Source organism: Ursus arctos, unplaced genomic scaffold (genome assembly GCF_023065955.2).
Source record: "Ursus arctos isolate Adak ecotype North America unplaced genomic scaffold, UrsArc2.0 scaffold_17, whole genome shotgun sequence".
NCBI lineage: Eukaryota > Metazoa > Chordata > Mammalia > Carnivora > Ursidae > Ursus > Ursus arctos.
This window is the reverse complement of record NW_026622841.1, coordinates 12648754-12664110: the sequence shown is the minus strand read 5'-3', so window position 1 is coordinate 12664110 and position 15357 is coordinate 12648754. Positions and strand designations below refer to the sequence as shown.

Here is a 15357-nt window from a genome sequence, read left to right as displayed (position 1 = left end):
ACGTTTCTGGTTAAATGTAATATATATATTTTAAAATTCGGAGCTTTTCCCGCAGGGGTGACACTCGGTCACCTGTGGGCCCTTTGCTTGCTCTTCACACCGATCTGAAGGGCTTGCCCGCTGTCGTTTTAGCTCGTAGACCAGAAACTGCCTCTACAGCATTCTTGCCGTCAGCCGCACCCCGCGGCCAAGGAGCGTTTCCTAGATGGGCGGATCCCCGTTCGAAGGCGTCTCTCCCGGCTCCCGTCCTCTGGCCCAACAACAATGGCGCCTCCAGTGCGTGAGGGCTTTCAAGTGAGGGGATCAAAGTGTATTCCTATTCCTGACCCAAGTTCTGGAACGGAATAAGCAGATGGTGCTCCATTAGAGAGAAGATAGGTACGGACGTGTCACTCGAACTTCTCACCGCCTTAGAGGAGCCTCAGGCCCGCAGAGCCCGGATTGAGCCCTGCCTGTCTCTACCATAAGCTCCTTCGTGCTTCCGCGGAAATAGTAAATATTAATACATACTTTTGGCTGATGGGAAAAGAGCATCCAATTGGGCAGGTAATCTATGTGTTTGGGTTGTTTTGCTGTCTCTTAGAACTAACAGAGCCTTCTTGGCTGACTTAAAAAAAATCATTCAGTATTTCTCAAATGAGTCTGGAGGATCACTAGTTCTGTGGGGATGAGAAGCTGCTGTGAAGATAGGAATCCATGCTTGAAGAGTCACGCGCAGGCCGTGTTGAGCAAAGGTAAACAGGTGATGCAGTACTGTCTAGGCTTTGGAGAAACAGCTTTGTAACTCTCTGGGGGAGCATGTGGGACCTTGTTTCTTACATTTATATGACCTCTAAACCTGCTAGTTACACTCTAACTTGGAGGACTCTTGTTTCATGGAGCAAGTTTTGGGGAAAGTAAACTTACCTGGGACATCAAGTTGAGGAGAAAAGTCCAGATGTGTCAGGTTGCCAAGTGGGTGCTGTGAAAAGAGCATTGGCAAGGGGAACAGGAAGGCTGGATTCCAGCATCCAAGCCATCCACCCTTTCAAGGGCTCAGGTGCTACTTGAATATGAGGGAGCGCTTTTATCGCAATAATCTCTGAGATTCCCACTAATGGCAGTAAGTCTCCCGGGGCCAAGACAAATCTCTATCTGAGCCAGTCCTCACTCCTCCATCTAAGCAGAGCCAACCACCACCTCCATCCTCAAGAGTGTGGTCAAGGGTCTGACTAAGCTGACTCTCCTCTTTGACATTGGGAACCAAGGTTGGCCTTTCCAAGGTGAAGAGGCATGATTGCTATGGCCCCCCACTTAGGGAGAGGACAGAAACACTGGAGGCGGAGACTTCCATGCCAATTCTCGGACCTCGCATTAGTGGTCAGATGACTCTTCCTCCAACAGTCCCAGAGAGAAGGTTACTGAGGCAGGTGGAAAGTGTTAAGGCAAAGAAACCAGCTTCTTCTCCCTGAGATCATATAGTTTAATTTTTTTTCTTTTCCGTCTACTTATAACACAGAGCTCGTTCTTTTCCTATAGGCTACCCAGTCTTTTCCCCTTTATTTGGGGGTCCCCCTACATGAGTGCCACTGCATGTGGTGGTAAGGGGGCATGAGGTGAGAGGGTAAGCGGGCTGACATCAGGCTGGCATTCGGTCCATATAGCAGCGCACCGGGGTGTGGGGCTGTGTCAGGTTGAGGAAGGATCACCGCTTCTGAATTTGCACAAAGGTGCTGTCCAGGCTGACAGTGGCCCTGTTCAGTACTCTGAGATGTGCGAAAGAAATAAGAGCATCATTTCATCATCATTGTTTCCATTATCATCACCATTGCTGATAGCATCATCATCAAGTCAATATCCTACTTTGTTAAGAGAATGACCCTTATGTAAAATTAGGCCAGTTAGAAGTAGATGGATTTTCCCGTGTACGCCGTTGGCGGGAATGTAAAATGGTGCAGCCGCTATGGAAAGTGGTATGGAGACTCCTCAAAGCATTAAACATAGAACTACCCTATGATGCAGCCATCCCAGTTCTGGGGATTTAGCCACAAGAATTGAAATCAGGACCTCGAAGAGATATTTGTGCTCCAGGTTCTCTGGGGCACTATTCAAAATAGCCAGGAGACGGGGTCCACCTGAACGAGCAATGAGCATCCCGCTTGCCACGCCCACAAGCTGAGCCCTGACTCAACTCCTTGGTTTCTCCCTTGCCTCTTCCTTGGTCATCCTGTGTCCAAAAGGGATCCTTACCATCACCATCTTCAGTTCCATCACTTTTTAGGGAAGAGGCATGGATAAAGGGAGTTTAATGCCGAAGGACGAAGCCTGGGCACTGTAGGGGCTGAGCACTTTGCCTGCACCCAAACAAACAGGTCTTCTTTCCTTTTTTCTAGAGCCTGGTGTTGATGACTAAGTTTGACCAAACATGGAAGGCAGGTCATGGGGAGCTGAGATGAGCTGCATTCCCTGGTCTTTAATTCTTGTTCTTTGCTGACTGAGGGAAAAGCAGAAACTAAATGGGCAGGGTAATTAGGTCAATGGCTTTCCAGGGAGAGAACAGGTTTTCCCATTCTTGGCAAAACATCATTGCCAAGTTGCCGGCTGAAGAGTCAGCTGGCGAATGTGAGGCCATCCTGAGCGTCGTTCTCTTTGCCATAAAATTAATCCCAGTGGGAACCCACGCACTGATGATGGAGTTACAGTAGGTGGTGAGTAAGCTTGACACCTCCGTTTTCAATAATTTTAAGTGCATCGGTCTCAATAATGAATTTATTTCTTTTTTAGATAAAACTGTAGAGTATCCAGTAGGCAGGGCTGCTGGCTCACCTATGAAACCACGGAAGTGGGCTATCACTTCTGGCCTCCATCTTGTCCACAAAGTTATCAAGAAAATTTTCTTCAGCTCAATTCTTCATTTACTCTTTTGATAAACATTGATTGTGGTAGACACTGGTCAAAACGTGGGGAGTGAAAGGCATGAATAAGACATAGGGGCCATAGTCACATAGGAAACGAGTGACTGGCTAGGATTAGGATAGGGTATTTAGAGCTTCTGAGCACAGAGGGAGGGCTCCCAGCCCAACCTGAGGGATCCCTCAGCATCTGAACTGAGTTTTAAAGGACCAGGAGGCACTACTTACAGTGAGGGAAACAAGGGAGGGAACAGTATATGCAAGGCACGGAGGCAGGGGATTACGCCTAGTTGTTGGGTGGAAGGGGTATGAGAAACTCCTGAGAATGTTAGCTGCTTATCTCACTTAGCAAAATGCCCTCAAGGGCCATCCACATTGTAAAAGGTAGGATTTCCTTCTTCTAATGGCAGAATAATATTCCATTGTATATACATATACCACGTTGAGAGGGGACTTTTATGTAGCACTTTGGGAAGTGTCGTTTTTCATGCATATTCATGTGACTATTTTTCTAAATTAACGAACTCGTTTTCAGTTCCAAGTTTTTTGTGTGCAGAGGCCAAGTGAAGCAACAGCTATAGATATGTTAGTTCCATTAGCAGAAGAACGCCCCTGGTTACAGCTTTATATCCGTGTCACGAGCTGTTTCAGATAGGAAATCATTTATGTTAATTTCAACAGTGGTTCTCTTTTTCTTTCATACTTTTAGAATTACCATTTATCAAACGAAAAACATCTGACATGAACTCAATTGTAAATTTGAAAGGTTAAAAGAGTCAACATTAAAGAAAATTATTTTTATAGCACTTACACAAATAGAAACTTTGGTGGACCTCCACGTTATCATGGAAACAGTTTTCTTCCCTCATGAAAAAGCCCTCATGAAACAGCAATAGACTTGGAATTGTGTGCGGTGTTCCTAAAATTCATAATGGTGTCCAAATATGCTGGGCTATTCTACCAACATAGAAGTTTCAGTTGTAAAAATTCATAAATTTGTAGATGTACCCATAGAGTCGCTACAGAATTTTTGTGACACCATCATCAGTTGGAATTTGGAAAGGCTCGATGTAATTGGGGCGCAGGGGTGCAGACCAGATTCGGGTTTTGCCGCGGACAAAATCTAAGGGCAGAGAGACGAGGGGTGGGGAAACAAGAAAGAAATTTATTTCAGTGATGCCCACAGTGGGAAGACAGCAGACTAGCATCTCAAAGACGGTCTCTAAACTGCTAAAAATTCTTCCAAGTTTCTATGCAGAAAATGTAGGACAAAGGTCGGTGGGTACAGGCAGGTGGGCAGTGAAGGTCAGGTCAATCATTGTCTTGGGGTCAATCACACGGAGCGGGGAGGTCTTGCGGGCTCAGGGCAGTCCTTATGGCTTGAGGGGGATGGTTTCAGTTCCCTGCTGGGGACACTTTGCCTGCAGGCTCTTCTGCCTGAGTGAAGAGATACGCTGGAAAGAAGAACTTCATCAACTAGAAAGTACAGACTGAGGTCAAAAAGAGGGTTGAGGCCCTCTTTCACCGAGTCTGTGAAGAGCTGTGTTACAAAGCGAGTCATGTTCTCCTCATGGCCATGTCTTAAGGTTTTGTTCGTGTGTGTGTGTGTGTGTGTGTGTGTGTTCTTGTTTTTACACCAATGGATTCCTTACCTTTTGGCTGAAAGTCTCTAATCAAAGCATCCCCCAAACCTCGACTTTTGATGCTTTTAGCTAATTGCAAGTATTTAGAACAAAACCTGCAGACAGGAAGACATTTAAATTAATTACGGAAGAAGAAAGGGGGAACTGAATACATTTAAGAACAAGAGTTGCTCAAATGTGTATAAAATTTAGAAATTCTGTAACTGCACTTGAGACTATCTCAGCTCGTGGAATCTTTTGATGGAACTTGGATTTTAAATTCTATATACATTTGTATTTTCTTACCAGAATAGAATGCAAGGGAGGCCCTCAATTTTGCACAGTCTAAATTGAGTGATATGTTCAAAAGGATCATAGAGGGAACTTATTTGATGAGTTTTGGGTTGTAGGATAGATGTTCTCTGAGTAAAGGCGGAGACCCTGTATCCATGGCACTATTGAAGTGGATTTTTTAAGTACTGAACGGCAGAAAGTTCGAATCAAAAATATCCCTCCTGCAGCAGAATTAGCTCTGGGCTCACCTGGTTTGTTGGCACCTTTAGAGGACTATCTTCTCAATAATTTCCATTTTATTAATCATAAAATGCAACTTTGAAGAAGATTTCTGCCAATTTTATGAAAGAATTAAAAATAAGTCATACTGAGAAACACATTCTTCAGAAAAATACTAGTGACACAGGTTTGGGGAGCAATACATCTCAAACATCTTTTCAGTTACACAATAATTATTCTGCCTGTGTTTATGTTATTTTTTTTTAATGCTCAGATAATCATTTTAAGGAGGTTTTTTTCCTTTTTCACATTTTGCTTAGTGTGCACAGACATGCTATTTTAAAAGATAATTTTATTTTTGAAAATAGTTTTTGTACAGAACTATTTTCCAGGTCCGTCAATAAAATAAAACCAGTCTGGCAGTCAAGTCAACACCTCACATATCTACATCCATGCCTGACCATGTCTGTCTATCCATCTTTAATCATTTTTGGTGCCCTTTTTACTTTCAGATTAATTGTGTGATCACACTCTGTATAAAAGACCACGTGAGGGGTGCCTGGGTGGCTCAGTGGGTTGTGAGTCTGCCTTCAGCTCAGGTCATGATCCCAGGTCCTGGGATCGAGCCCCACACTGGGCTGCCTACTCAGCAGGGAGTCTGCTTCTCCCTCTGTGCTCTCCCTCTCTCTCTCAAATAAATAAATCAAATCTTAAAAAAAAAAGAGAGAGACACTATGAAAATAATTGTTTTCTCCTGAGAGTGTCAGGGAAGAAAGGAAAGAGAAGGAAACTCATGATGTGTGGTGGAATCGTCAAAATACTGTCAAGACAAGGGCTTCTTGTTCTTCTCCCGGCTCCGGTCTCCATGTTGGCCTTGGGTGGGCTGTTTCGTTTGTGGTAGTGCGAGGCTACTTTTGGTTGTTACCTCAACCCTGGTATCATAGATGGGGTTTGTTTCCACGCTGGGGTTGATGCAAAAGCTGAGTTAAAGTTGAGGATAGGAACTCAGGAGAGGAAGATTCTGGACCCTGAGGTGTCTGGGCATTTACACAGGCCTTGAAAAAGCAGTGGACGTTCTGTAGGGCAAGGAACGGGGATTTGGTCCAAACCTTGTGCGGGTCCTAAGGAGCAGGGGGACCCCAGGGACATCTCGGTCACAGTTAGTCTGGGTCTGACAGTGTTCTATGAGCCACAGTCCTCTTGGAGGCAGTACAGAGTTAATGAGGCTACTGGCTTGGGAGCCCACAATCCAGGTAGTGGTTCTAGCTCTCACTGGAGAACTTCTATGACTTGTGGGGAAGTCAGACTCAGTTCTTGTGGCCCATGCTTCCTCTGTAAAATACGTATCTAAGGTTCATTCCAACTCCAACTCAATGTGATCATCAAGGAAGAATATCGGTCTTCTCCCGGCTGTTCACCTTACCTTCCACCAGATGGCGCTGTCCGTCACACTATAGCTGCTGCTCCAGGTCTCAAACCAGCAGTTGTAACCGCTTTGAAGACTTAAACTCCAGGCCCTACCCCTGCTTCTCTGGGGACGTTCTTGAAGAGCTTTCTTCTCTTTGCTGCCCCGGCTCTCTTTGCTGCAACACTCTTCAACTCTCCCTCTGCCTGCCTCTGAAGTGTTAACATTCCTTAATGTTTTATTCCAGGGTGCTATTTGTTATCGATAACAATTACTTGGCTTCGGTTATTAGTTCTCTGTTGACCACTCTCCAATCTTTCTGTCCCGGGTTTCCTCACTGAATTCCAGCTTCATATCCAACTGCCCTGTGGCCGCCTACGTGTGACACAGACACCCCAAGCTGAATTCACCTGCCCCTCTTTCCCTATTCTCTTTCATTGTACTGGATTCATATCATTTTCCACAACTATTTTCCTCCGTTCCCCACCAACCAATCACTACATCCTGATATCTTTCAAATTCACCCACCGTCCTGATCCAAACTGCGTGGCCCCTCCTCTGGATAATAGAAACATAACTCTATCTAAGGTGCCCTTTCTTTTCCTCCGTCCATTCTCCATAGTGCAGCCACACGCCCATCTGTGTACATATATATGCACATATGTAAGTATATGTATATACATATGCATGTATGTATACATATGTATATGCTTGCATAAAAAGATATTTATAAAGAAATGTATATCAGGGCACCCGGGTGGCTCAGTCGCTTGTGAGTTCAACTCTTGATCTCAGCTCAGGTCTTGATCTCAGGGTCTTGAGTTCAAGCCCCACAACCCTCCACAGGGCTGGGGGTTCTCAGAGAGACATGACATATTGGTTTCCATCCTCCTAATTTTGATAATAAATATGAAATAAATTCTCTTTGATGACGAAGGACCCACTGCATTGGTAGGCCAATTTCATGTGTGGGTCAGTTAGACACTCCTCCATCTTAGGAATGATCCAGCTGGGCAGGGCCCTCAAACTGAGGTGAACTGAGGACACTCGGAGTCTTTTTCTCTTTCAGATCTTTTTCTGGCAACGTGCCTCGAATTCCAATAATTGTGTGTCACTCCTCAAGGGACATCTGTAACTTAAAGTCATTTTAAAGCATTATCTAGTGGGAGGGGCAACTCATTAGCTAGAACATATATAAGCACGGGCTGGTTTATGTGATTATTTCATTATCATCCCCTGCTATCTTGAAAAGTGCTGGTTTGGTTGAGGGTGTGTGTATAATAAACTCGAATGGGCTGGGGGCAGTGTGGGGAAGCTGGGCATTTGGAAGCTCGGCAGAGGATCCTTGAAAACGAGAAAGACATTCCCAAGAATAGGAGGGGCAGAGAAGGAAACCTTCCACTTTGTAATTTTGCTTGGGTCTGGTTCTGCTCGTAAGACTGCTTTCAAAATCTGTGGATTCGTATATTTCATATTTCATCAGTTCTGGGAATTTCTCAGCCACGTCTCTTCAAATGTGCCCCTCCATCTTCTGTATTTTCTGCTTCTGAGACTTAAAATAGATGCATTATTTCTTATTCTGTGTTATGTATCTATTAATCTTCCTTTTATGTTTTCCATCTCCTTATTTCTGAACACTCCATGCTCAGTTACTTCTTTATATCTATCTTTTATCTCATTAATTCTTTCTTTAGTGGTGTCTAATATGTTTAGCCCTCTATTCAATTTTTAATTTCAATACTTATGTATTTCCTTTCCAAAATTTCTGTTGGGTTCCTTTTAAGATATGCCTGGTCATATATGATGGTCTTACCACTTGTTCATTTTGGGTATTCTAACTTTTTTTTTTTAACATTTCATACATGGTGATTTTACATTCTGTATATGATAATGTCAGTAGCTGAAAATCTTGGGCTCTAAATCTGTTTTTGTTTGTTTGTTTCTGCTGACCTTATTTCATGGTGGCTTGTTTCATTGTATGTTTGGAGATATTTTCTTGTAAAATCATAGTTGGTTGATACTCAGCCGCGGGAATACCGGGGCATTTATCCTCCAATGATTTGCGTCTTTCTTTTCTGAGCGCCAGGGGGCGCTACGGATCCGTATTTGAGCTAGCATCCAGCGCCTCACGTGATAGTCTAGGAACCAGATTTCCCACTTTTTGAGTTTGCTCACCCTTTGAAGCTTAGATTTCAGCTCACAAGTTTTTGTTGTTGCTGTTTTAGATTCTGGAACTGCGCTGTCCACTATGATAGGCACTCGCTGTCTGTGGTTAGTAAAGTAAAATTCAGCGCACAGTTTCTCCGTCACACTAGCCACATTGCCAGAAATCAATAGCTGCATGTTGCCAGTGGCAACGACATTGGACAGCTGAGATACGGAACATTATCCTCACTGCCGACATGTCTATCGGACAGCGCTCTTTTCGAACATCCTGGGAGTCCCACGATGCATGAAAGAGTATGCCTTATGAGAGTAGGCGGTTTTGTAGAGGAAGGAACCTTCAGAGTAGCCAGTATTTTCAGAGGACCCAGTGTTCCATACTGCCCAAGGCATAATACAAAGATCATCTTACGCATCTTCCTCGGGAGAACAATGCAATTAACTATGCAGACAATAGTAGAGGTTTTGAATAGGAGGTCAGGTGTGATGATCTCGTTTGTGAAGAAGAATCACTAGGACAGCCCTGTGGCAAGTGCATCGGAGGCTAGAAGGATCAGCAGCAGAAGTGCAGCCTGGAGGCTCTTGGAGTATTGCTGGTGAGAAATGCCAAGGCCTCCGCTGACTACTCGGCAACAGAGCAGGTGGGGAGCGGGAAAGAGCCGTAACATTTAAGTGAGAGTTACACTACAGGAGGTTTTGGATACAAGAGAAAAGAGGAGGAGAGCGGAATAGGATTCAGGTTTTTGGATGGCGATGCCGTTGATCAGAATCGGCAATAGCAGAGGAGGGACAGTTTAGGGGAGAGGATGAGTTCACTTTGGACTGTGTTGTGTTGGAGGTGCTCAGCCTAGCACAGAGGTGTTTGCAAGGACATCTGCACCACTTAGAAAGACCTACAGGTCGCCTGGTGGGGGTCAAAGGGAGCCCCAGCCAGTACGCACCGCACACCAGGTGCGAACAAGAAACTTACTCTGATGCCCGTCGGGTGATATCTGAGCCACTTGGCCCGGAGGAGAGCGGGGGCCAGCTCCCGGGCCCGTTCAGTGATAAACGCCATCATCTTCAGCCTTCTGTGCACATTCATCTTAAATTTCAGAGTTTCACCCCTTTCAGGCCTTCTGGATCTCACGCTGCCTCCTGTTTTCCTCTGATTTACCCGCACAGCTCACAGCGAGGAGACCAGAATACTGGGTAGAGCGACTGGCAGAGGCTGGCGCCGCTGGGCCTTAATGAGTAGGAGTGACGCTCTCCCAACAGCGCGCCACCTGCGAGAGCCTCCCTCTACAGGTGAGACCGCCAACTCAGCGCCTCTTACCTGACTGTCGCTTGTGGGCACCAGATGTTGTGGGTTGGGGATGGTGCCCACCCTGGTTGAATTCCTTAGAACCTTCTCCAGCCTCGGCAGAACGCACATGAAAAGAAAACTCGGTGGAAACAATCCTGGGACGATTGACATCTGTGGAGACTCTCCTCTGTACCAGGTATGTACCAGATGCTTCTAGACACTACTGCGTTTATTTGCAGCACAAAAGCCTTATGGGGGAGGGACTGATATCCGCAGCCTCACTTAGCCTCTCGAACCTTTGCTAATTGCCTTTTGCCTCCTCCTCCACCCCACCCCTGCTCTCTGTCGGCTTGACATGCCAGTGGATTGCCTGGCTGCTTTGTTCCCTACATTCCAGTACCATGTGGCGCATTTTTGCAATTTAGTGCAATATAAGGAATCTCTTTCATGTCAGGGAGCTGGGTTTGCTGGGTGGAATCCAGCGCAGAAGGCTGGCTGTTGGTGGGCGTCTCATTTCACTTGCTCTCATGAGATGCCTTGTCGCTCGCTCTAGGAATACTAGAAGCTTTGTGTGTGTCAGAATCTCCCCAGAGCCTTGTTAAAATGCAGATTCGGAGGCCGCATCCCTATGAGTTCTGATTTATTATCTAGGCTGAGGTTCAAGAATAAGTATTTTGGAACAAGGCACCGGAAGTGATTCTGAGGCAAGTCTCAAGGATCCCGAGTGGAGCAGCTGAGTGAGCCCCATGGGGCTGGTGCTTCCTCACAGACGCCTTGCTTCCCCACTCCCTGCCAGTCCCTCTGAGTGGTATTCCACACCAGGAGGACCATCAGGAGGCTGTCTTCTAACCCTGGGAACCTTCTGTCGTCCAGACCAAATCTTCCCCCTCAGCTCCATGCTGGTGTCAAGTTATCTCAGTCAATGTAATCAGTCAGCAAGTTCTTATCAGGCTGCCAAGATTATGTAACACATCGCGCTCACAGACTCAGGCCTTCCCTCAAGAGACAAGTGTGTAATTAAATGAAGTGTGTTCACAGAAGAGCAATAATTAGAACAGTATTTTTCAATGGGAGGGGGAGAATGAGTTGGTAAAGCCTTGGGGAGATGGTAGACTCCAAACAGTTCAGAGACTCAGGTTATATTTAATAAGCATTTACTGGTTAGCGAGTAAGTGAGTAAGTACCAGGCACTTCCATTTACATTGCTTTTTTTATAAGAAATAGAAATTCATACTTATGTACTTATGAATAGAATTCATGCTTATGAAGTTGTATTCTTCCCATTGGCAGGAAGAACCAAGAATTCTTTAGAATCATTAGGGTTCCCTAAAGCACTATAGACCTAAGGCTTTCATCACAGAATCGTAGCCTGAAGGGCATAGCGTGCTTACCCAAATGTGCGATGGTCTCGGGGGGGGGGGGGGCAGCTGGGATTTGCCAAACCCCAAATACTTGGGAGAGTTCAGCATTTGTCGATAATAGCCCATACACATAAATGGATTGAGTGTTTCCTTGGGAGTCCTTTAATTTTCTCTTGCCATGCAGATCTTTAAGCTTGAACACCCAGAGACTTTCTTAAATTCTGGTCAATGTCTGGGTCAATAATTCGTGCCGACTTTGCAAGGAGGAAGGAAAAACCCCCAGAGATGCGAGCTGAGTCTATGGTGTTCAAACTTGGTTAGGAGTGAACCCTCCTACAATTTGCACTACTGTGCTTTGGATGCAAAATACAGGTGTATAGTTTTTGAGGCAGACTCGATTTCAGAGTAAGAAAGACCTGGGTTTGAGTCACACTATTTTGAATTTACTGCTTAGAGACCTTCAGCAGTTCACCTAACCTCTCTGACCTTCCATTTCCAGCCTGTGACGCACAGAGAATATTCCGTCACATATTGAGGGTTACAGGAGATAAACTAATGAAGCGCCTCATTTAGTGCCTGGCAATGAAACACGTTCAACAAATATGTTACTTCTTCTTTCATTCTCCGAAATTCAACACCATCTGATACCTATTTCTGATATAAGTAACTTTCAATAAATGCCAAAGGTTGAAGAAATTATTTAATTTAATTTAATTTAATTTTATCTTATCTTATTTTATTGTATTTTATTTTATTTCTATGAACGGAGCAGTGTTATTTAATTGTAGTTGAGAAACATTTTGGTTCCAGCCGTGGCACCCAGGGCACTGTGGGAGCTCAGCTTGAGAATCTCCAACTGTGTGATTTTAGGAATGGTATTGTTTCATGTGATATGGGTGTTGGCTTGCTTTGCAAACCTGTCCTCACCTCTCCCTGCACTCATCCTCAAGATTAGGCTTGTTTGAGATCAAAGAGATCATCTCCACGGTAGCTGAGAATATTCTGGAGGCCTAGCATGAAAGAGTTGGCTGCAGGGCTGCTGCTAGGAACAGCACTGTGCTACCTCTAAGGGTGACATAGATTCTGGGCTCCATTGGGAAATGAGCATGATTACAAAATAAGAACAATGGCAACTACAGCAGCAAGAGCAAACCCCAGCAGCAATCTTGCTTTTCAGGGACCAGCATGTTTGAAGGGTGCCCCCAAACCTTCCTGAGCCCGAAAAAGTTGACCTTGGGAATAACAGAAGCTCCTTATAACGCGAATTCTTGTCATATAGTGAGTACTCATATAGGTTTATTGAATGAATGACTCCAAACTTAAGTTCTCATGGTTGGGGGTGTGTAAGAAGGTTGAATCGTGACTATGGCCTTTAATGAGATCTTTCCACCTTCACATCTTGGTATCATCACCAGTCAATCCAGTCGTTGTCTTCCCATTGCATTCTCATGTAAACAAATATGGCACTCTTTATACCTTACACCAAATTCAATTTCAAGTCTGAAATTACAGAATGTCAGGGCTGAGAGTTCCCATTGCACAAACCCTTAATTTTACTGATAATTAGATGGAGGCATAGTTTTAATCTTGTTGAAAACATGTTAATCCAGATATCTCATGGCGCTAATGAATAGGTGTTGATCTTCCCTGGTGACCCAGAGCTGGGGTTGGAGAGGTTAGTTTGCCCAGCTCCATCCGTAATGGTGTATTTATAACTTCGGAAAACCGGTGGTTTCTTGCATTTCAGATACATTTATGCACCTTGTGACATATGGTTGGTTTTGTTTATTTTTTTCACCAAAGAAACACCAGGGTTCGGGTTTATTGGCATCTATATAATAAAAATTTATTTGAAAAGAAAGGCATATAAGCTCAGTTTCAGATGTACTGCTCTGCTCTCCTCTCAGTGGCTTGGTTGTCAAATTCACTGTGGGGAACCCCAGAAACTGCAATATACCAACCACAACTACCGATGATTTTTACATTCTTTCTTGTGTTTTAGCTTTTTTCAAAGCTATGGTTTAGGTCAAGGTTTCGCTTTATGTTTCCATTTTTAAACCATTCATCTAAATTGTGATTTGGAATTCTAAATTTCAAAGCATTTTGTTTCCAAAAGCTATTTGAAAAATGATGCTAAAGTTGCAAAAATATGTTTTTTTTTAAATTTTTATATATCTGAGAAACTTACTGTAGAATTAGAAACGGTAATCCAAAGACCCATTTGATCGAACATAATATTGGTAGGCAGATGAACCGATTTGTAGGAGCTCATTGTTCTTTGTGCCATCAAAAGCAACTATAAAATCCATAGTAATTCATTCTCTATTTTGGAAGGAGATGACTCATTAAAAAAGCAAAACTATTTTTGGAGACCTTAGGGACTTACCAAGTGAGAGGACCCTGAACTTTTCATACTATGTCCTCCTGCCTTATTGTGCTATTAATTAGACAGAAAGACTAGATTTACCAAACCAATTACGACTCTAAAACAAAAATTGTTTTGTCTGTGAGCTTTCATGAACAAGCATGGTGTTGGCCAGCACAGAAGAGCTAGACTTTGCAGATTTTGATTGTGCTCTTGTGTTCTGAGAATTAACTCTATTGGAATTCACAAGTTCCCCACCCCCCGCCCCCACTCTTTCTTCCAGCACAAAGTATAGATGTTGAGGATTTGTATTCATTCATATATATGTATTTTTTTAAGAGAGAGAGAGAGCACATGTGTGCACGAGTGGGGATGGGGGAGAGGATAGAGGGAGAGGGAGAGAGAGAATCTTAAGCAGCCTCCAACTGGTATGGGGTCTCCTGACATGGGGCTCAATCTTCCAACCCTGAGATCAGGACCTGAGCTGAAATCAAGAGTCCGAGGCTTAACCGACTGAGCCACCCAGGTGCCCTTGTGCTCATTCATATTCTAATATAGTATCTCTGTACTTAGTCATCAGTACTTGTCTTTTGAGTTTCTTTTCCAGACTGGTATGACTTTGTAACAGCACTCTTGGGCTATGATGACTGGGTGGCTCAGGAAGGCAAGTGCCCGCGATCAAGGTTATTTGGAAATTGAAACTGTAAAACATAGATTCATTCACACCACATCATGACCCCAACAACCTAGAGCAGGCCAGAGTCACATAGTCGTGTGGGACACCCTTAAATGTTCTATGAACAGAGGCAGTGTCTCAAACAAATGGCAATCTTTTTCTTAAAAAATTTCAGGTGAGAGACTGAAAGCAAAATATAGGTAAGTTATGCTCAATTAGGGTTTTTTTCCCCTAATGATTTACTGATTTTAAGAATGGATTCTTAGAATACCAACTTCTAAATATAGACAAAATACTGATTAGAAAATCACTATTTTGAAACAATTATCATAATAATTGATCCAAGCAAGAATCAGTAATTGTTGTTAAAATCTGAAAATGTTTGATGAAGACAAGGATAGTTACAGTTTCAAAATATCTCCTTTTTTAAAAAAATAATAACTGTGTCATTTTTCTTACAATATAAAAATATTTAGGGGGAAAGGGGCATGATGTATGCAACTTATTCACCAGCACTTCAGAATATGTTTGTGTGGATATATGTACAGATAAGAGAGGAGAGAATTACAAAGCAAATGGACAAAAATTTAGTGATTGGTAAATCTGAGTGAAGTATATATAGTTTTTCTTTGTGACATTCCTGCAACTTCCTGCAAGTTTGAAATTAGTTCTAAATAAAAGATAAAAAACTGCATTTTCTTAGAAAAGTTATAAGAAGGCCAACCTGACTTAATAAAAATTAAAAATGTCTATACTTCGAAAGTATAATCAAATTTAAAGGTCAAGTGACAGCAATGGAAAAACACAATAGAGTTCATATATGTTTAGAACATCAAATGAACACCTGTAAATCAAGAAAATATAAATAACTCAAATTTTAAGTGTAATACATACAAAAATGCATTTAACAGAAAAAAAATGTCAATGAATATGAATAGATGCTTAATTTATAACTGACCAAAGAATTAAATTAAAATAAAAGTAATTCCATTTTTACCATTTTTAGCAAGTTTATAAAAATTGATAATGTTAGGGAAAATTGGGGGCTTTCTTTTTTCTAATCTCATGAAGGAATC

At 43.2% G+C, this 15357-nt stretch overlaps 1 protein-coding gene across 4 annotated transcripts in view; it reads left to right on the top strand.

Annotated features, from left to right (window-relative positions):
- Positions 1 to 258: 258 nt before the first annotated feature.
- SERPINB12 (serpin family B member 12) overlaps positions 259 to 15357 on the top strand; it is a 45037-nt gene continuing 29938 nt past the window's right edge. For 2 of the 4 annotated variants that reach the window (XM_057313276.1, XM_057313275.1), the window contains exons 1-3: positions 259 to 546; positions 9759 to 10075; positions 12418 to 12518. The gene's annotated coding sequence lies outside the window, so the exon portion shown is untranslated. The remainder of the gene's footprint in view (positions 547 to 9758; positions 10076 to 12417; positions 12519 to 15357) is intronic. The other 2 variants (XM_057313277.1, XM_044383205.3) reach the window with 2 other exon arrangements.